The sequence below is a fragment of the Lissotriton vulgaris genome, chromosome 1_1, assembly GCF_964263255.1.
Source record: "Lissotriton vulgaris chromosome 1_1, aLisVul1.2, whole genome shotgun sequence".
Classification (NCBI taxonomy): Eukaryota; Metazoa; Chordata; class Amphibia; order Caudata; family Salamandridae; genus Lissotriton; species Lissotriton vulgaris.
This window is the reverse complement of record NC_141685.1, coordinates 246033672-246055429: the sequence shown is the minus strand read 5'-3', so window position 1 is coordinate 246055429 and position 21758 is coordinate 246033672.

Here is a 21758-nt window from a genome sequence, read left to right as displayed (position 1 = left end):
AGGGTACCATTGCAGTCTCCCCCCGCCCAGGCAGATGTCACACTCAGGTGTGTCAGAGCTGAAGGGGTAGGCCCCAGACTTGGCCCAATTGACTTGTAGACCCGACATCTCCTCGAACGTTCGGAAGACGTCAGTAAGGGAGGCCGGGATGTCAGTGATGTCTCTGACATACAGCAGCAGATCGTCTGCATCGAGTGACACTGCATGTAGGCCATCCGCCATCGGTATCCCCCATTCAGGTCCCTGCGTCCTGAGTATCGTGGCCAGGGGTTCCATTGCCAGCGAGAACAGTATGGGCGATAAGGGGCAGCCTTGTCTGGTGCCCCTCCGATCCCGGATCACGTCCGAGAGCAGCGCGCCTGTGCGGACCCGAACCGTCGGTCTATCATATAGGAGGCCCACCATAGCCACGTAGTCATCTCCCAGCTGGCACTTCTCAGTAACTGCTCTAAGGAACGGTCATTCAACCGAGTCGAAGGCCTTTTCCAGGTCCAATATCAGGCACCCTGCCCTGGGCCATTGCTGAACAGCGTACGTTTGTACTCGGAAGAGGCGACGGATGTTGTGGGAGGTGTGCCGCGTTGGAACAAAACCGTTTTGGTCTGGGTGAACCAGGTGGGGTATGTGCGGAGCCAGTCTACGGGCTAGTGTGGAGGCCAGGATTTTGTAGTCCGTATTCAGGAGCGCTAGGGGGCGGTACGAGCCCATCTGTGTGCTGTCTTTGTTCGGTTTAAGAATGGAGATTAGAGTGGCCTCGTTTAAGGTTGGGGGTAAGGCTGCGTCCTCCACGGCAGCGGCGTACATTTTCAACAGTTCCGGGACAAGGATGTCAGAGTTACCCTTATAGAATTCGGCTGGATTTCCGTCCGGACCCGGGGATTTACCGTTGGACGGGTTAAATATTGCTTCACGGATTTCATCTGAGTCAAGTGTGGCCCCCAAGTCGGTCTGTTGGGCAGGTGTGAGCTGCGGTATGGGAAGGGGGGAGAGGTAGCCAGTGATGTCAGGGCAGGGGGTTGCTAGCTGGGAGCGGTATAGTTTTGTGTAGTGGGTGGTGAACGCATCGTGAATGCGGCGCTGAGTATACAGGAGGTCTTGCCCCTCCGCGTGTATAGCTGTCACAGGGGTCACACGGTTATCCTGCGAAATCAGCCAAGCTAGGAGCTTGCCTGGTCTGTCGCCCAGGTGATGTGTTCTCGCCAAGAGTGCTGCATAATTAATGTTGCGCAGGCGCTCCAGCAGTCGCGCGAGTTCCGCCTGTGCTTCCCGCAGCGAGTCAGCATCCCCCTCGACAGCCTCCTCCTCCCTGTCAAGCAAGCCGGTTTCCAGACTGGTTAGATCGTTCTCCAGTTGGTGCCCTATGCTTCCCTGGGTTCTTAAGCAGTGGCCCCTAATCACCACTTTAAATGCATCACATTCTACCTGGGGGGAGAACGCAGTGTCTGTGTTTTCCTCGAAGTATTGGGCAGTGCGTGCAAGGAGGGAGTCGCGGAAAGTCGCATCAAGTAGTAGTGCTGGTTGTAGCCGCCAGGTGGGTACAGGGGGGCGTGGGCGTTCCCAGGATAGAGACAGGAAATGTGGGTTATGGTCCGAGTGTGTGCGGCCCATGTATCGTGCATCTGTCACTAGAGGCAAGAGTGCGGTAGACGCCATGAACCTGTCAAGGCGGCCATGTAGGTCGTGGGCGCCAGAGTGGCAGGAGTAGACTCGCGTGCCGGGGTTGCGCGATCGCCAAACATCTTGGAGGTCCCATTGTGCAGCCCAACCGAGTAAGACTTTTGTGGCGGCATGTGTGGGCGCGTGAGGTGCGGGTGGGGAGGAGCGGTCCAGTGTCGTGTCTAGAGTGCAGTTATAGTCTCCACCCAGTATCCATGGAATCGCATGCCAGGCCGCCAGCGCGGTGGAAAAGCGTGTCAGGAAGATACCCTGATCGACATTAGGGGAATATAGAGAGACCAGGACCACCTGTTGCCCATCTAATCTGCCCTGTACAGCAACAAATCTACCCTCCCGGTCTATTATGGTATCAGTGACTGTCCAAGGGGTGCCAGGGCGAACACACACAAGCGCGCCACGAGCGTACGAGGAGTAGTCCGTGGCATAGAGCTGGCCGCGCCATCTACGGTGCAGTGCGTGTACCTCTGCCTTGTTTAGGTGCGATTCTTGGAGTAGTGCAATGTTGATCCTGTGACGTTTCAGGATCAGATTTGGTAGCGCCTGGCCGGTGTGTGGATCCCCCTGACGTTCCAGGTGCAGAATCGTATATCAGCCATAACTGTCTAGTATGTGGTGCCCCCTATCCCCCCTGCGCCGCATCGTCTCGCGTGTAACCCCCTGCCAAAGCCAGCGCCCCGCCCGTGATACAAAGAGGTTACCAGCCTTAAGTGCATTGCGAATCAGTCGCCAGCAAGTTAGAAGGGGAAGGTAGGGAGGGAAAACAAATGGCCTCAACATGGCAATAAAGTCGAAAATACCAAAAGGTCGGCTGCACAACATGTCGCCGTCCAAACACTCTAATGAGCTCGTAAACTATACAGTTCTGGGGGGGTTGGTGTGGCTTGTACGTACAGGAGTAATAGTCACAGCGTGGTTCGTGGGGAGTGCTGCGTCCCTCCCGGGCGTGTGAAAAAGGCCGTCGCTGTCTGGCGGGTGCCCAGGCTTTGCCAGTCGGTACAATGTCAATGGCATGTTCCAAGTGTCATTGGTGGGGGGGGTCAGGGCCCCCGGGGGAGAACCCTTTCCTCCGGCAACCAGGGCAGTGGCGACTTGGTATGAGCAGCACTGTAATTCGATCTCTAGTGCCCGGCAGTGAGCGGTCGGGCCAGGTGTAAGAAAGAAAAAGCAAAAGAGTACTCACAGTGATTGGTGCAGCCCTGGTCCGTCGGGCAGGGGAGGCTGAGTCCATGGGTGAGCGCACAGGTTACCTGCATGGGGGTGGGCATCCATACAGGCGTCTAGGTGCGTCAGTGTTGCATTCTGGAGGCGCATCATTTGTCAGGCCCTCTGGTTTAGCCAAAGAGGTCTGCTGTCTGTGGTGTGATGTCCGGGAGTTCCTCGGAGCCCTGTGTGTCCGGCATTCCGTACGCCGCCTCATCGTCCATCAGGGATGCAGTCGGGCTGGCATTCGGGTGTGGCGATTGGGAAGGTGAGTTGCTAATTTCCACCACCTTGCATAGAGCGTCTCGTTGGTCCTGTAGGATTTGGTCCATGGGTGGAGAGTGTGTGGGTGCTTCGCGGTTTCGTGGTGATGAGGGAGTCCCGCGGCGGCGCCGTCTTCTCGATCCTCGAGTCTGTTCCGCGGTGGCAGTTCCTTGCGCTTTCCTAGGTGCGTCCGGTTGTCCCGCATCAAGCCAGGCCTCTGCTTCCTCCGGGCTTGTGAAGAAGTGTGTTTTATCTTGAGCGACAACTCTGAATTTGGCCAGGAAGAGCAACGAATATTTGAGATCTGCTTGGCGTAGGCATCTCTTCACCGCCAGGAATGAGTGTCTTTGTCTTTGCACTTGCACAGTGTAGTTAGGGAAGAACATCACTGTGGCATTGTCTATTTTAACTTCCCCCAGTATTATTGCATCATGGTCTCTGTAATTGAGGACCCGGAGAAGGAATAGTCTGGGGTTCGAGCCAGGTGGCTGCCGTCTCGTGGGCACTCGGTGGGCCCGTTCCACCACGAAGTAGGGCGACAGTGCGTCCTCTGGCAACAGATCGCGCAGCCAGTCCTCCACGCGGCGAGCAGGATCCGTCCCTTCCCATTTCTCCGGAATGCCCACCAGGCGGATGTTGTTCCGTCGCGCCCGTCCTTCCGCATCTTCGGCGCGGTCCTCTAGGAACTCCACTCTGTTTAGGAGATCCCGTATGTGTTTGTCCGCCTGTGTGACCTTCGGTTCGATGGTCGTTACCGTGCTCTCCAGCGTCGAGGTCCGGTCTTGGAGTTTTTTGTGGTCGGCTCGAAGGTGCGTCAGGTCGATGGCCACACTATCGATCCTGGTCTCCAGGGAAGTGCGTGTCTGTTGGAGGGATTCTTCCATCCTTTCCATAGCCGCCAGCACGCTGTCCAGTTTCGACGCCACCTGTTCCGCGTCCATCTTGGATGCTGCTTTCGACTGCTTCCCCTTCGTTGGCGCAGTCACCAATCCAGAGCGCGATCTCACCCCTGCAGACATGGGCCAGGCAGGGCATGCAAGTGGGCCCCGTTGTCAAGAGGAGGATAAGCAGCAGCACGGATTATGTATCTGGTGAGGAAGGAGGACCTCTGTAGGTTTCAGGCTGTCCCCGCAGGTTGCCACACAGCGGCCTCAGTCCCAGGCTTCCGAGTGTTGTGGAGCGGGCCCCTTCTGCCGCAGCGGCAGTGACCTCAGGCCACAGAGGGCAATTGTCTTGCAGGCTGGCGTGGGGCCTGTCCGCAGCTCAGTCCGTGCTTCACAGGCAGTAGGACCTGGGGTGGATGGGAGTGCAGGGCCAATCTCTCATCAGGCAGGAGGGGCAGGCCTGTAAGTTATTCGAGGTAGGCAAGTGGGCTCCGCAAGTCATATCCCACAGCATGCGAAGTTTTGCGAATTGCGGTGTGGTCCGGTCGTCTCTGCGGGGGGGGGGAGAACGCGTGGGTGTCCCCAGCAATCAGCGCGCCTTCTCAGCGCTGCTCGTTCGCGCCCATGCACCGTCCACGGCAGTCCACAGTGTCCCAGCGTGTGTAATATGCAGGAGGGGGGGCGACCCTCAGGCACCGGAGGAGGGGCGCTCGTGCGGTCTCGGGCGCCACGTGGTCGCTGTGGTCTCCCACGTGGCCTTGGCAGTCTAGGGTGGCGTCAATACCTCGTCTTAGTGCCCCCGGTATGGGGTCCCCGCTTACCTTCGCCTTTCGGATGGGCCGCAGGCCCGCCGCTGGACAAGGCCGCCACTCCCGGCCACCCCCTGCCCTCCTAATGGGGGTTCCAGGCGTCGGTGCTGTGGCTGAGGTGGGGTACAGGGTCAGGGATGAGGAGGGGCCCCGGCAGAGGCCGCTCAGTCCTTCTCGCGGGATTGCAGTAGTTCCGGTGCAGGCCGTGTACCAAGGCCTAGTCGGCCGCCAGGATCCCCGGTCTCGCCCAGCAGTGCCTACCGGCTAGGACGCGAGCAGGGCGGCGTCAAGTCGGCCAGCCTCGCCGGAGCAGAGCCCTCGCACCGATCCGTCCCAAAGTTAGGCCGCCAGCGGGGAACAAGTGCGGGCGGGTCCGCCAGCAGTTTCAGGCCTGTAGGAGAAGTGTGGCCGGAGAAAGGACCCGGGGTAGGGGAGCTTATGCAGGAGCTCTACCCGGGTGCTACCATCTTCGTTGCGTGTTAAGCCACGCCCCCCCATTGTTTAGTGGTATCATATGGTATGATATAGTATGGCCTGTCATTGTATAGCATATGGTATGGCCTTTCATATGGTATGGTCTCTATTGTATTGTATAGTATAGTCTGGTATGGTGTGTCATGTCATGGTATGGTAGAGTACTGTATAGTATGGTCCATCATTGTATAGTATCGCATGGTATGGCACGTCATTGTATTGTATAGTATGGTATAGTATGGCTTGCATTGTATGGTATGGCATGGTATGGTCTGTCATTTTATGGTATGGTACGGTCTGCCATTGTATTGGAAGGTATGTATGGCTTGCATTGTACTCTATGGTAAGACCTGTTGTTGTTAAGCATGGTATGGTAAGATATGGCCAGTCATTGTATAGTGTGGCATTGCAAGGTATGGCCTGCCATTGTATACTATGCTATGGTAAAGTATGGCTCCCCTACGTATAGTATGGCATGGTATGACCTATCATTATATAGTATGATATGGCATGCCCTGTCATTGTATGGTATGGCTTGCACTGCATCTTACTGGTGGTGTACTGCAAGGCGGAAAGGCAATGTCAAAGGCAATCGGCCCATAAGGCATGTGCTGTAGGCTTTGCCAATGCTTGTTTTGTTATTATTCTCTTGTTTAACGTAAAGAGATGCTGATTTATTTATTTGTGTTCATAAAGCAATTAGCCAAAGCCAGGCCACGGTGTGAAGTGCAGCTGTCTGTGCTTTCCTAGCTGTGGAATGGTTCAAGTGAGCTGCTAGTCCTGTAGCCTAGAGCTTTCCTGTCTTGCAATAATGATCTCTCCTGCACATGGATACTCAAAGTACGGCCAGGGGGCTGTATGCGGCCCCCCTGATCTGTACATGTGACCCCCTGGTCAACAGGAGCAGAGGGCTGACTTTTACTAAAATATATATTACATAGACAGGCAACTGATTTCAAGATTAATTGGTGTTAAAGAAAGGGAGCAACTAGGGAGTCTTGCGCTTAACTTTAGAAATGAATTCTTTTCTAAACACTTCTTGCATCAAAAGTGTAAAATTAGAAACAATAATTCTTCCCCCAACCCTAACAACAATGCTAATAGTGAACTAAAGAGGCAAGTCAAGTGTTATGTGCCCTTTTTGGTGGCCTGGGTTTCTATTATACAAGTGATCCAGCGGCTCATCAGCAACAGGTACTCCAATACCATATACTCACCTGGGCCCATAAACACACACTCACAGAGCCTGGCGTCAAACCGCTGGAGTCACAGTTCATGATTTTCCATCATTTCAAGATTAGTCACCTCTATTTCTCAACTAATCTTTCACTGATCTAAAAGTTCTTTCCCTGGTCAATGGACCATTAGTTAACGTAGTTGATGGTGAAAGGATGTAAAATCATCTTCTTACATTTACTGAAATGACCACAGACTCTGGAAATATTTTAAATCTTTATCTAAGTTGATATCATGTGCACCACTTACAAAGTACAGTACAGTCTCCGTCCCTCATAGGAAGGAGGATTTGATTAATCAATCATCAAACATATACTTTATACCTTGCAATGACTTATGCTCAGAAAGGAGAGGATAGAGAGAAAAGAACTTTGGCACATGAACAGAAATATAATTACCTAGGATGGTGTGAAAACCAACACCCTGGCCAAGGAGCTGGGAAGGGTCCCCCGGGAAAGATCAGGTGACAAAGGCTGCGGGACAGGAATCAGGACAGGATAGATGACCTCTCTACCACCGACGCTTGCGTAACACCCCTCTCTGACATTCTCTTCCTCCTCAAGATTCTTCCGCGATCTTCTTCTAAGTAAATTAATTAGTTCTGCATTCGATTCTTCATCATCATCTCTCGTCACTCTGACAGCATCCCAAGCTCTGCAGCATTCAGCAAATCTCCATCTAACTAACTAACTAACTAACTAACTAACTAACTAACTAACTAAGACTACCTCAGTTATACTCTTTGAGATTCATGTACCACCCATTAATGTTTCAATATCATAAAAATACTAACTCTGATTGGACAGGCAAGGAGGGATGATCATCACACCATGCTTCTTTTTCAATCTAGTCTTTCAGTCCGTTGTTAAAAGATCCCACTCCTTTAAATGTAATTCACAAATCTTTATTCCCACCCATATTCTCATCATATTAGAAACAAGTGTATATTTTCTCATGTATTTCTATTCATCCAGAGAATTTCGGTGCTGGTTCTCAGGGTATGTATCTTTTACGTCCTTGGACTGTGTTCAAGAGTCACATCACTTCTTCCGGCTCAGTCACATCACACATGTGCAGACATCAGGCGGTAAACAGACTCTAGACTCATACGAAAGGCCCAAATATGCACTAATAAAAGAGTCAAAAAGACAAATGTTATTTCAAAAATAAATGGTTTCACTGTATACCACCTATCTCTACTCTAAACCCATTTCATTTATTAATGCTTTCCCTGCACCAGCATTAGTAAAATATCTTGTTTTAGTTTCAGCAAAGCAGATGCTAATCTGATGGTCATAATAGACCTGTGTACCTAAGCCCTGCATTGATGCATCCTCTCCTGCACCTGATGATCGTTAAAGGACTGCGTGTCTAGGCCCTGCATTGCTGCATCCTGTTCTGCACCTGAAGATTGTGAAAGACCTGTATGCCTAAGCCCTGCATTGCTGCATCTTCTTTTGCACCTGGCGGTTGATGATCGTGAGAGGACTGTGTGCCTAAGCCTTGTATTCTTGCATCCTGTTCTGCACTTGAGTCCTGCATTGAGGACTGATGTTCATTAAAGGCATGTCTGCTTAAGCTCTGCATTGCTGCATCCTGTTCTGCACCTGATGATCGCAGGAGGCCTGTGTACTTAAGCCCTGCATTTCAACAGTCTGTTTTGGGCCTGATGGCCGTGAGTGGCCTGTGTGCCGAAACCCTGCGTTGCTGCATTCCATTCTGACGATTGTGGAGGCTTCTGGGCCTACGCTCTGCATTGCGACAACCTGTTCTGCACCTGATGACTCACGATCGTGAGAGCCCTGTGTGATTAGGTCCTGCATTTTCACATCAGGGTCTGCACCTGCTGATCATGAGAGGTCTGGGTGCCTAAGCCTTGCATTGCAGCATCATGTTGCTCAACTGATGATTGTGAGATGCACAATCCCTGCATCGCTGCATCCTGTCCTGCACCTAAGGATTATGAGAGGACTGTGCGCCTAAGCCCTGCATTGCTGCATCATGTTGCTCAACTGATGATTGTGAGAGGCACAAGCCCTGCATCGCTGCATCCTGTCCTGCACCTAAGGATTATGAGAGGACTGTGCGCGTAAGCCCTGCATTGTTGAACCTGACGACTGCTGATTGCGAAAGGCCTGTGTGACTAAGACCTTCATTGTTGCATAACGTTTTGCGCCTTATGATTGTGTGAGGGCTGTATGTCTAGGCCCTGCATGGCTGCAGTCTGTCCTGCACCTGATGATCGTGAGAGGCCCGTGTGCCCAAGCCCTGCATTGCTGCATCTTCTTCTGCACCTGGTGGTTGATGGTCGTGAGAGGCCTGTGTGCCCAAGCCCTGCATTGCTGCCTCTTCTTCTGCACCTGGTGGTTGATGATTGTGAGAGGCCTGTGTGACAAGCCCTGCATTGCTGCATCTTCTTCTGCACCTGGTGGTTGATGGTCGTGAGAGGCCTGTGTGCCCAAGCCCTGCATTGCTGCATCTTCTTCTGCACCTGGTGGTTGATGGTCGTGAGAGGCCTGTGTGCCCAAACCCTGCATTGCTGCATCTTCTTCTGCACCTGGTGGTTGATGGTCGTGAGAGGCATGTGTGACAATCCCTGCATTGCTGCATCTTCTTCTGCACCTGGTGGTTGATGGTTGTGAGAGGCCTGTGTGCCCAAGCCCTGCATTGCTGCATCTTCTTCTGCACCTGGTGGTTGATGGTCGTGAGAGGCCTGTGTGCCCAAACCCTGCATTGCTGCATCTTCTTCTGCACCTGGTGGTTGATGGTCGTGAGAGGCATGTGTGACAAACCCTGCATTGCTGCATCTTCTTCTGCACCTGGTGATTGATGATCCTGAGAGGCCTGTGTGACAAACCCTGCATTGCTGCATCTTCTTCTGCACCTGGTGGCTGATGGTCGTGAGAGGCCCGTGTGTCTACGCCCTGCATTGCTGCATCTTCTTCTGCACCTGGTGGTTGATGATCGTGAGAGGCCTGTGTGACAAACCCTGCATTGCTGCATCTTCTTCTGCACCTGGTGGTTGATGGTCGTGAGAGGCCTGTGTGACAAACCCTGCATTGCTGCATCTTCTTCTGCACCTGGTGGTTGATGGGCGTGAGAGGCCTGTGTGCCCAAGCCCTGCATTGCTGCATCTTCTTCTGCACCTGGTGGTTGATGGTCGTGAGGGGCCTGTGTGACAAACCCTGCATTGCTGCATCTTCTTCTGCACCTGGTGGTTGATGGTCGTGAGAGGCCCGTGTGCCCAAGGCCTGCATTGCTGCATCTCCTTCTGCACCTGGTGCTTGATGATCGTGAGAGGCATGTGTGCCCAAGCCCTGCATTGCTGCATCTTCTTCTGCACCTGGTGGTTGATGATCGTGAGAGGCCTGTGTGCCCAAGGCCTGCATTGCTGCATCTTCTTCTGCTCCTGGTGGTTGAGGATCGTGAGAGGCATGTGTGCTCAAGCCCTGCATTGCTGCATCTTCTTCTGCACCTGGTGGTTGATGGTCGTGAGAGGCCTGTGTGCCCAAGCCCTGCATTGCTGCATCTTCTTCTGCACCTGGTGGTTGATGGTCGTGAGAGGCCTGTGTGCCCAAGCCCTGCATTGCTGCATCTTCTTCTGCACCTGGTGGTTGATGATCGTGAGAGGCCTGTGTGCCGAAGGCCTGCATTGCTGCATCTTCTTCTGCTCCTGGTGGTTGAGGATCGTGAGAGGCATGTGTGCTCAAGCCCTGCATTGCTGCATCTTCTTCTGCACCTGGTGGTTGATGGTCGTGAGAGGCCTGTGTGCCCAAGCCCTGCATTGCTGCATCCTCTTCTGCACCTGGTGGTTGATGGTCGTGAGAGGCCTGTGTGCCCAAACCCTGCATTGCTGCATCTTCTTCAGCCCCTGGTGTTGATGGTCATGAGAGGCCTGTGTGCCCAAGCCCTGCATTGCTGCATCTTCTTCTGCACCTGGTGGTTGATGATCGTGAGAGGCATGTGTGCCCAAGCCCTGCATTGCTGGATCTTCGTCTGCACCTGGTGGTTGATGATCGTGAGAGGCATGTGTGCCCAAGCCCTGCATTGCTGCATCTTCTTCTGCACCTGGTGGTTGATGATCGTGAGAGGCCTGTGTGCCCAAGGCCTGCATTGCTGCATCTTCTTCTGCTCCTGGTGGTTGATGATCGTGAGAGGTCTGTGTGACAAACCCTGCATTGCTGCATCTTCTTCTGCACCTGGTGGTTGATGGTCGTGAGAGGCATGTGTGACAATCCCTGCATTGCTGCATCTTCTTCTGCACCTGGTGGTTGATGGTTGTGAGAGGCCTGTGTGCCCAAGCCCTGCATTGCTGCATCTTCTTCTGCACCTGGTGTTGATGGTCGAGAGGGGCCAGTGTGCCCAAGGCCTGCATTGCTGCATCTTCTTCTGCACCTGGTGGTTGATGATCCTGAGAGGCCCGTGTGCCCAAGCCCTGCATTGCTGTTTCTTCTTCTGCACCTGGTGGTTGATGGTCGTGAGAGGCCTGTGTGCCCAAGGCCTGCATTGCTGCATCTTCTTCTGCTCCTGGTGGTTGATGATCGTGAGAGGCCTGTGTGACAAACCCTGCATTGCTGCATCTTCTTCTGCACCTGGTGGTTGATGATCCTGAGAGGCCTGTGTGACAAACCCTGCATTGCTGCATCTTCTTCTGCACCTGGTGGTTGATGGTCGTGAGGGGCCTGTGTGACAAACCCTGCATTGCTGCATCTTCTTCTGCACCTGGTGATTGATGATCCTGAGAGGCCTGTGTGACAAACCCTGCATTGCTGCATCTTCTTCTGCACCTGGTGGTTGATGGTCGTGAGAGGCCCGTGTGCCTACGCCCTGCATTGCTGCATCTTCTTCTGCACCTGGTGGTTGATGGTCGTGAGAGGCCTGTGTGCCCAAGCGCTGCATTGCTGCCTTCTTCTTCTACACCTGGTGATTGATGATCCTGAGAGGCCTGTGTGCCCAAGGCCTGCATTGCTGCATCTTCTTCTGCACCTGGTGGTTGATGATCGTGAGAGGCCTGTGTGACAAACCCTGCATTGCTGCATCTTCTTCTGCACCTGGTGGTTGATGGTCGTGAGAGGCCTGTGTGCCAAAGGCCTGCATTGCTGCATCTTCTTCTGCTCCTGGTGGTTGATGATCCTGAGAGGCCTGTGTGCCCAAGGCCTGCATTGCTGCATCTTCTTCTGCACCTGGTGGTTGATGGCCGTGAGAGGCCTGTGTGCCTACGCCCTGCATTGCTGCATCTTCTTCTGCACCTGGTGGTTGATGGTCGTGAGAGGCCTGTGTGCCTACGCCCTGCATTGCTGCATCTTCTTCTGCACCTGGTGGTTGATGGTCGTGAGAGGCCTGTGTGCCTACGCCCTGCATTGCTGCATCTTCTTCTGCACCTGTTGGTTGATGGTCGTGAGAGGCATGTGTGACAAGCCCTGCATTGCTGCATCTTCTTCTGCACCTGGTGGTTGATGGTCGTGAGAGGCCTGTGTGCTTATGCCCTGCATTGCTGCATCTTCTTCTGCACCTGGTGGTTGATGGTCGTGAGAGGCCTGTGTGCCGAAGCCCTGCATTGCTGCATCTTCTTCTGCTCCTGGTGGTTGATGATCCTGAGAGGCCTGTGTGCCCAAGCCCTGCATTGCTGCATCTTCTTCTGCACCTGGTGGTTGATGGTTGTGAGAGGCCCGTGTGTCTACGCCCTGCATTGCTGCATCTTCTTCTGCTACTGGTGGTTGATGATCGTGAGAGGCCTGTGTGCCCAAGGCCTGCATTGCTGCATCTTCTTCTGCACCTGGTGGTTGATGGTCGTGAGAGGCCTGTGTGCCCAAGGCCTGCATTGCTGCATCTTCTATTGCACCTGGTGGTTGATGGTCGTGAGAGGCCTGTGTGCCCAAGGCCTGCATTGCTGCATCTTCTTCTGCACCTGGTGGTTGATGGTCGTGAGAGGCCTATGTGACAAACCCTGCATTGCTGCATCTTCTTCTGCTCCTGGTGGTTGATGGTCGTGAGAGGACTGTGTGCCCAAGCCCTGCATTGCTGCATCTTCTTCTGCCCCTGGTGGTTGATGATCGTGAGAGGCCTGTGTGCCCAAGCCCTGCATTGCTGCATCTTCTTGTGCACCTGGTGGTTGATGGTCGTGAGGGGCCTGTGTGACAAACCCTGCATTGCTGCATCTTCTTCTGCACCTGGTGGTTGATGGTCGTGAGAGGCCTGTGTGCCTGCGCCCTGCATTGCTGCATCCTCTTCTGCACCTGGTGGTTGATGGTCGTGAGAGGCCTGTGTGACAAACCCTGCATTGCTGCATCTTCTTCTGCACCTGGTGGTTGATGGTCATGAGAGGCCTGTGTGACAAACCCTGCCTTGCTGCATCTTCTTCTGCACCTGGTGATTGATGATCGTGAGAGGCCTGTGTGACAAGCCCTGCATTGCTGCATCTTCTTCTGCACCTGTGGTTGATGATCGTGAGAGGCCTGTGTGACAAGCCCTGCATTGCTGCATCTTCTTCTGCACCTGTGGTTGATGATCGTGAGAGGCCTGTGTGACAAGCCCTGCATTGCTGCATCTTCTTCTGCACCTGTGGTTGATGATCGTGAGAGGCCTGTGTACCTACGCCCTGCATTGCTGCATCTTCTTCTGCACCTGGTGATTGATGATCGTGAGAGGCCTGTGTGCCCAAGCCCTGCATTGCTGCATCTTCTTCTGCACCTGGTGGTTGATGGTCATGAGAGGCCCATGTGCCTACGCCCTGCATTGCTGCATCTTCTTTTGCACCTGGTCGTTGATGGTCGTGAGAAGCATGTGTGACAAGCCCTGCATTGCTGCATCTTCTTCTGCACCTGGTGATTGATGATCCTGAGAGGCCTGTGTGACAAACCCTGCATTGCTGCATCTTCTTCTGCACCTGGTGGTTGATGGTCGTGAGAGGCCCGTGTGCCTAGGCCCTGCATTGCTGCATCTTCTTCTGCACCTGGTGGTTGATGGTCGTGAGAGGCCTGTGTGCCCAAGCCCTGCATTGCTGCCTTCTTCTTCTACACCTGGTGATTGATGATCCTGAGAGGCCTGTGTGCCCAAGGCCTGCATTGCTGCATCTTCTTCTGCACCTGGTGGTTGATGATCGTGAGAGGCCTGGGTGACAAACCCTGCATTGCTGCATCCTCTTCTGCACCTGGTGGTTGATGATCGTGAGAGGCCTGAGTGACAAACCCTGCATTGCTGCATCTTCTTCTGCACCTGGTGGTTGATGGTCGTGAGAGGCCTGTGTGCCCAAGGCCTGCATTGCTGCATCTTCTTCTGCTCCTGGTGGTTGATGGCTGTGAGAGGCCTGTGTGACAAACCCTGCAGTGCTGCATCTTCTTCTGCCCCCGTTGTTGATGGTCGTGAGAGGCCTGTGTGCCCAAGGCCTGCATTGCTGCATCTTCTTCTGCACCTGGTGGTTGATGGTCGTGAGAGGCCTGTGTGCCTACGCCCTGCATTGCTGCATCTTCTTCTGCACCTGGTGGTTGATGGTCGTGAGAGGCCTGTGTGCCTACGCCCTGCATTGCTGCATCTTCTTCTGCACCTGTTGGTTGATGGTCGTGAGAGGCATGTGTGACAAGCCCTGCATTGCTGCATCTTCTTCTGCACCTGGTGGTTGATGGTCGTGAGAGGCCTGTGTGCTTATGCCCTGCATTGCTGCATCTTCTTCTGCACCTGGTGGTTGATGGTCGTGAGAGGCCTGTGTGCCGAAGCCCTGCATTGCTGCATCTTCTTCTGCTCCTGGTGGTTGATGATCCTGAGAGGCCTGTGTGCCCAAGCCCTGCATTGCTGCATCTTCTTCTGCTACTGGTGGTTGATGATCGTGAGAGGCCTGTGTGCCCAAGGCCAGCATTGCTGCATCTTCTTCTGCACCTGGTGGTTGATGGTCGTGAGAGGCCTGTGTGCCCAAGGCCTGCATTGCTGCATTTTCTATTGCACCTGGTGGTTGATGGTTGTGAGAGGCCTGTGTGCCCAAGGCCTGCATTGCTGCATCTTCTTCTGCACCTGGTGGTTGATGGTCGTGCGAGGCATGTGTGCCCAAGCCCTGCATTGCTGCATCTTCTTCTGCCCCTGGTGGTTGATGATCGTGAGAGGCCTGTGTGCCCAAGCCCTGCATTGCTGCATCTTCTTCTGCACCTGGTGGTTGATGGTCGTGAGGGGCCTGTGTGACAAACCATGCATTGCTGCATCTTCTTCTGCACCTGGTGGTTGATGATCCTGAGAGGCCTGTGTGACAAACCCTGCATTGCTGCATCTTCTTCTGCACCTGGTGGTTGATGGTCGTGAGAGGCATGTGTGCCCAAGCCCTGCATTGCTGCATCTTCTTCTGCACCTGTGGTTGATGATCGTGAGAGGCCTGTGTGCCCAAGCCCTGCATTGCTGCCTTCTTCTTCTACATCTGGTGGTTGATGATCGTGAGAGACCTGTGTGACAAACCCTGCATTGCTGCATCTCCTTCTGCACCTGGTGGTTGATGGTCGTGAGAGGCCTGTGTGCCCAAGGCCTGCATTGCTGCATCTTCTTCTGCACCTGGTGGTTGATGATCGTGAGAGGCCTGTGTGACAAACCCTGCATTGCTGCATCTTCTTCTGCACCTGGTGATTGATGATCGTGAGAGGCCTGTGTGCCCAAGCCCTGCAATGCTGCATCTTCTTCTGCACCTGGTGGTTGATGGTCGTGAGAGGCCTGTGTGCCCAAGCCCTGCATTGCTGCATCTTCTTCTGCACCTGGCGGTTGATGATCGTGAGAGGCCTGTGTGCCCAAGCCCTGCATTGCTGCATCTTCTTCTGCACCTGGTGGTTGATGGTCGTGAGAGGCCCGTGTGCCTACGCCCTGCATTGCTGCATCTTCTTCTGCACCTGGTGGTTGATGATCCTGAGAGGCCTGTGTGCCCAATCCCTGCATTGCTGCCTCTTCTATTGCACCTTGTGGTTGATGATCCTGAGAGGCCTGTGTGCCGAAGCCCTGCATTGCTGCATCTTCTTCAGCCCCTGGTGGTTGATGATCCTGAGAGGCCTGTGTGCCCAAGCCCTGTATTGCTGCATCTTCTTCTGCACCTGGTGGTTGATGGTCGTGAGAGGCCCGTGTGTCTATGCCCTGCATTGCTGCATCTTCTTCTGCACCTGGTGGTTGATGGTCATGAGAGGCCTGTGTGCCCAAGCCCTGCATTGCTGCATCTTCTTCTGCACCTGGTGGTTGATGGTCGTGAGAGGCCTGTGTGACAAACCCTGCATTGCTGCATCTTCTTCTGCACCTGGCGGTTGATGATCGTGAGAGTCCTGTGTGCCCAAGCCCTGCATTGCTGCATCTTCTTCTGCACCTGGTGGTTGATGGTCGTGAGAGGCCTGTGTGACAAACCCTGCATTGCTGCATCTTCTTCTGCACCTGGTGGTTGATGGTCGTGAAAGGCCTGTGTGCCTACGCCCTGCATTGCTGCATCTTCTTCTGCACCTGGTGGTTGATGGTCGTGAGAGGCCTGTGTGATAAACCCTGCATTGCTGCATCTTCTTCTGCACCTGGTGGTTGATGGTCGTGAGAGGCCTGTGTGACAAACCCTGCATTGCTGCATCTTCTTCTGCACCTGGTGATTGATGATCGTGAGAGGCCTGTGTGACAAGCCCTGCATTGCTGCATCTTCTTCTGCACCTGTGGTTGATGATCGTGAGAGGCCTGTGTGACAAGCCCTGCATTGCTGCATCTTCTTCTGCACCTGTGGTTGATGATCGTGAGAGGCCTGTGTGACAAGCCCTGCATTGCTGCATCTTCTTCTGCACCTGTGGTTGATGATCGTGAGAGGCCTGTGTACCTACGCCCTGCATTGCTGCATCTTCTTCTGCACCTGGTGATTGATGATCGTGAGAGGCCTGTGTGCCCAAGCCCTGCATTGCTGCATCTTCTTCTGCACCTGGTGGTTGATGGTCATGAGAGGCCCGAGTGCCTACGCCCTGCATTGCTGCATCTTCTTCTGCACCTGGTGGTTGATGATCCTGAGAAGCCTGTGTACCTACGCCCTGCATTGCTGCATCTTCTTTTGCACCTGGTGGTTCATGGTCGTGAGAGGCATGTGTGACAAGCCCTGCATTGCTGCATCTTCTTCTGCACCTGGCGATTGATGATCGTGAGACGCCTGTATGACACACCCTGCATTGCTGCAACCCATGTTGGGCCTCATGATCTCTCTGGAACTAGAATCAAATTGGGGGGATTTAAATCTCTGGGGAAACGATTGGATTATAAAGGTACCGGACCTGGTTCTACATCTCATTAATATCAGGCCCAAGGTCTGCTCCAATCGGATCCGTCGTCCTTTTCCACCAAGATCTGTTGGCGCGTGGATCTCCTATAAGATTCCAAACTAAAGCTAAGCAAATTCAGCGCCTGAGGGTCAACCTCAGGCGCGGGTCAGTCCTTGGAGCTCGGACTTCAGTGCTCCCCAATTGGAGCTGTAACTTTTAAAATCAAATCGGGCCCACATAGCGCTTCTGAAACATTCTCATAAGAATGACAGCCAATTGATCTTTTCAATGCGCTATGTAAGGTTTAAAGTTAAAATACAGACAATTCGATTAGTAAAACAGCAGCAGAGTATATAAATGATAAGTAAGGAACTCAGTACAGTTCTGTATCAAATCCGGCGCAGACTGAGGGGTAGGGTCTCTCTATTGTAACAGAAACACACACTCATACAGTGCTGTGGACAGTGGCATTCATACATTGGATGGGAACACATGATACATAAGTTTAAACAAATAGGAAACAGTGTAAAGGAAACATTTCTGCATGGAAAACATTCTGTGATTTCCCCACCTCCATATATGATTTGATTGTTGTCATGCAATGTCATCAGAACTAGAACGAGCAAGATTTGTCCTTGGCTTACTACATTTTGGAGACTTTCGCTAACATTTTTGCAGAGGCCGCCGCACCCGCCCGCAGGGTGGGGGAGGCTCGAGGGCCGGCGCCATAACCCACGCGGTGCCAACAGGGGGATGGGAACTGGTTCTGGGTGCCCCGAAGCGGCCAGAACCAGCGGAAACGGGGTGCGCACCAGCCACCCCGACAGGAAGTGACCTCGTGACCTGGGCGCCCCCGGGGGGCGACCAATGGCCAACCTTGCTACCTTTGAACCCCCCAATCAAAGGGGGTTCACCTGAGACCCCCTAGGGGGCTCAAGAGGATTTAAGCACCGCCGCTCCCCAGCAGAAGCACAACGTCTTCGAAGGAGCTGGGGGAGCGGCGCGACAACGACATCGTTTGAAGAGGACCGACTGCGGCAAGGGACGACGAAGGACTGCAGAGGCAGAAGGACGACTCCGCAGAGCAGCGCGCCCTACAGGTTTCCCGCCCAGCTCCCCGAGAACCCGACGCCGGTGATTCGAAGCGACTGAGAAGGACGACGAACTCGGCGGCCTAGCCAAACGCCAGCGGTAAGCGACTGTCCCGTCAGAGCGCGCATTGGGCCGCTTTATCACACGAACGACATCCACGTGCAAGGAAGTTCGAAGGCGGGACCGGAATTCCTTCCGACCCAGCGGCGCAGATAGCAGCCCGCAGAAACCAGGCCTAGGGCCTATTGACACGACCCAGCGGCGCAGAGGGCAACCCGCTAAAGAAAAACACCTCACAGCCGGAGCGAGCCACACCTTCCCGCCGATCACGTGAGCCACACCTTCCCGCCGACGGCACCCGCATCACGCGGTGCCCTCATATACGGCCGGACATAGAAGCAGAGGGTGGAGGACAACATGACTGAAGATCAGCCAGAAGAAATGGCGGAAGCGCTGAAGAGAATCCGCGAGATATCGGCAGTACACGGCGACGACTGGCTCCAACCACACTTGGCCAAAGGAAAGGAGAATAGGCCGGACGGCCAGACGGAGGAGGAAGCGGGCCCGTCAGCACCCAAGAAACCCAAGACCTCGCCAAGAAAGAAAACTTCCAAGAGGAACCCCCCGAAAAAGGTGCGCCAGAAGCTCCCGCCGCCGAGGTTAGACGACAGCAAGCTGGGCGAGACGACCGGCAGAGCGGTTAATGGTGAGCATATTAGTACCATTGTAAAACAATGCTTGAAATCGCTGGCGCCGGCATTGCTGAGCGGCTCGGGGCAGGGGGCTGCGGGGCCTAGGGAACAACGCGCGGAGGAGACAGGGGGTTTAACGTGGCATATGATTGATCCAGGGTGGGCCCGGCAGACAAGGGTACAGGAGCAGGTGGGCCTGTCCGCACAAGGTGATCAGGTTTCCCCGCTACCCGGGTGGGGGTACAATACCGGGTCCTGGAGCCCAGGGTCGGGAGGGCTAGGCACTGACCTGTACGCCAGGCCATCCCCCGGGCCTGCCTCCTTGACGACGAAAGCCACGGGGCTCGCGTGCCTTATTCCTCTCGCAGTAAAGGAGAGGATATGGCGCAAGGAGTTCATAGATATATTCTCGCTACTGGAAATACAACTGGAGGGCCTCGACCTGACCACATGTGACAGGAAAGAGGACGACAAAAGGGAAAGGCGCGGGGCCAGAAAGGAGCGGAATTTCGAGAATTGGCTAGACGCTTTCCGCATCATGGCGTGTATCATAGTGGAGAGGTTCCCCCATTGCGCAGCTGACTTATGGTTATACAAAGCTAACATACACTCAGCGCAGAGGCAATTCCCTGGGGATGCCTGGTTGGAATATGATAAAGGGTTCAGATTAAAGATGCAGAGGCACCCAGAGATGGAGTGGAACGAGGAAGACGTTTCAGGTTTTATTCATAAGATGCTTGCGGCCAAAGAAGTGAGAGCCTGGACGGGCAAATACGAGCAGTCCTTTCGGAGTTCTTCCCATAAGGGGAAGAACAAAAATTACCAAAAGCATTCCTCAGGGAGATCCAACTCCCCCCCCCCCGCGACCAAGGCAATATGCTGGAGATACGATGCGGGGGACTGTTCATGGGGCTCCTCGTGCAAATTCCAACACGCATGCTCAAGCTGCGGGGGGAGGCACGCCGCAGTGGCGTGCAAAGGCTCCAAGCGCGAATCGAAAAGTGAAAAGAAAGAGAAACACAAGAAGCACTAGCCCAAAGGCTAGTGGGGGCGGGGCTCTAGTGGACATTCAGCATTGCCAGCTGGCTAGGTCCCCTATTAATACGCAACAGCTGCGCAGATTAGCGAACAGGTACCCAAACAAAGCGGACGCCAGGACACTGGTGGAGGGTTTTGAGGAAGGTTTCACTATCCCATTTCAAGGCCCGCTGCCATTGGCAGGAGCGAATAACTTGCAGTCAGCGAGGCAACACCCCCGGGTGGTGAGCGCGAAGATAGAAAAGGAAAAGAGCTTGGGTAGAATCGAGGGCCCCCTTCCTAAGGAACTACATGAAGGAATAGTCGTCTCCCCACTGGGAGTGGTTCCCAAGAAGGAGAAGGGTCAATTTAGGCTAATACACCACTTGTCATACCCCGAAGGGGCATCCGTGAACAATGGCATTGACCCGGAAGCATGCTCGTGGGTTACGCGTCAGTAGATGACGCGATCGCACTAGTCAAAGCTTCAGGAAAGGGAGCCCTTATGGCCAAGGCGGACATTGAATCTGCCTTTCGCTTACTGCCGGTTCATCCGAACAGCTTCCAACTGCTGGATTTCCAATGGGAAGGGGACATGTACGTCGACAAAGCCATGCCCATGGGCTGTGCCATATCTTGCGCCTATTTTGAGCAATTCGCTACCTTTCTAGAATGGGCCCTCCACGACATGCACCAAGGGGGCAGGAAGCTGCACTACCTGGACGATTTCCTGTTCACAGGACCGGCAGGATCCACAACGTGTGCCAGTACGCTGGCAGCGTTCGAAGCCCTGACCGAAAACTCGGGGTCCCCCTAGCGAAAGAGAAGACAACAGGCCCAACGACAAGACTAACGTTCCTGGGCATTGAACTGGACTCCACGGCAGGGACCGCCAGGCTCCCCCCGGATAAAGTGCAGGAATTCAGGGAAGAAATTGCCAAACTACGGGACCGGCGCAAGGCCACCCTCAGGGATATCCAGGGGGTGATAGGCAGACTGAACTTTGCGGCTAGGGTCATCCCGCCCGCGAGGGTCTTTTCCAGGCGCCTGACCGCGCTAACAGCTGGCGTTACCCACAAACACCACCACATCCGGCTGAGCACGGGTGTGAGGCAGGATCTACAGGTATGGGATGACTTCCTGCGGGAGTTCAATGGTGTTCTGATCTGGAAAAGGGTTTGGGTGACCGCTGAGCAGCTATCCCTCTACACGGATGCAGCTGGGAGCCTGGGCTTTGGGGCGGTCCTGGGGAACAAATGGTGTGCCAGCCAGTGGCCAGACAGGTGGCATGCGCAAGGGCTCACAAAAAACATCACTTTCCTCGAACTGTTCCCAATAATAGTGGCTCTGACCGTCTGGAAAGAGGAGATAAGGAACCTGAAACTCACCTTATGGTCGGATAACAAGGGGGTAGTGCAGGCCATTAACAGAGGCGCAGCAAGATGCCCGGACATGTTGAGGCTAATGCGAGAGTTGGTTAAATTGCAGCTCGAGGGGAACCTGGAGCTGAAGGCTCGACACGTGCCAGGGACAGAGAACACAGTGGCAGACGCGCTATCCCGGTCCCAGATGAAGCGGTTCAGACAACTTGTACCCGGGGCGGACAAGGAGATGACCCCCTTTCCACCATACTTGTGGGACCTGGGGGGGTTGACCTGTCCAGATTAATAGGGCACTCGCTCACCTCTGAGGCACACAGGAGATACAAGAAATACGCGGCCACAGTAATGAGAATTGGGGGAATAGAGTCACTAGAGGACAAAGCAAAGGCGCGCACAGCAGTGGAGAAATTCGTGCAATGGGCATTCGATGCCAAGAAAACAAGGTCTTGGGCCCAGGCGCACCTGGCCGCCATTGCTCACTTTGCCAAGCTCTACACAGGCAAGGACCCCACGGCATCTGTCTATCTAAAGGCAGCCTTGAAAGGATGGCGAAGAGTTGAGGGGACCAAGAAGGACGGCAGGCGCCCCATTGACTTCGACAAGCTGGGGCAGCTACTGAGCGCCCTAACCAGCATCACTGCAGGCAAATATGAGCGGCTACTCTTCGGGGCCGCGTTCACCACGGCTTTCTTTGGAGCATTTCGGGTAAGTGAGATAGTGGCTCCCAACAAATCAGGCCCGGCACAGCGTTGCCTGCAAGCGAGGGACATCAAGCCGATGGTAAGAGCTGTGGAGC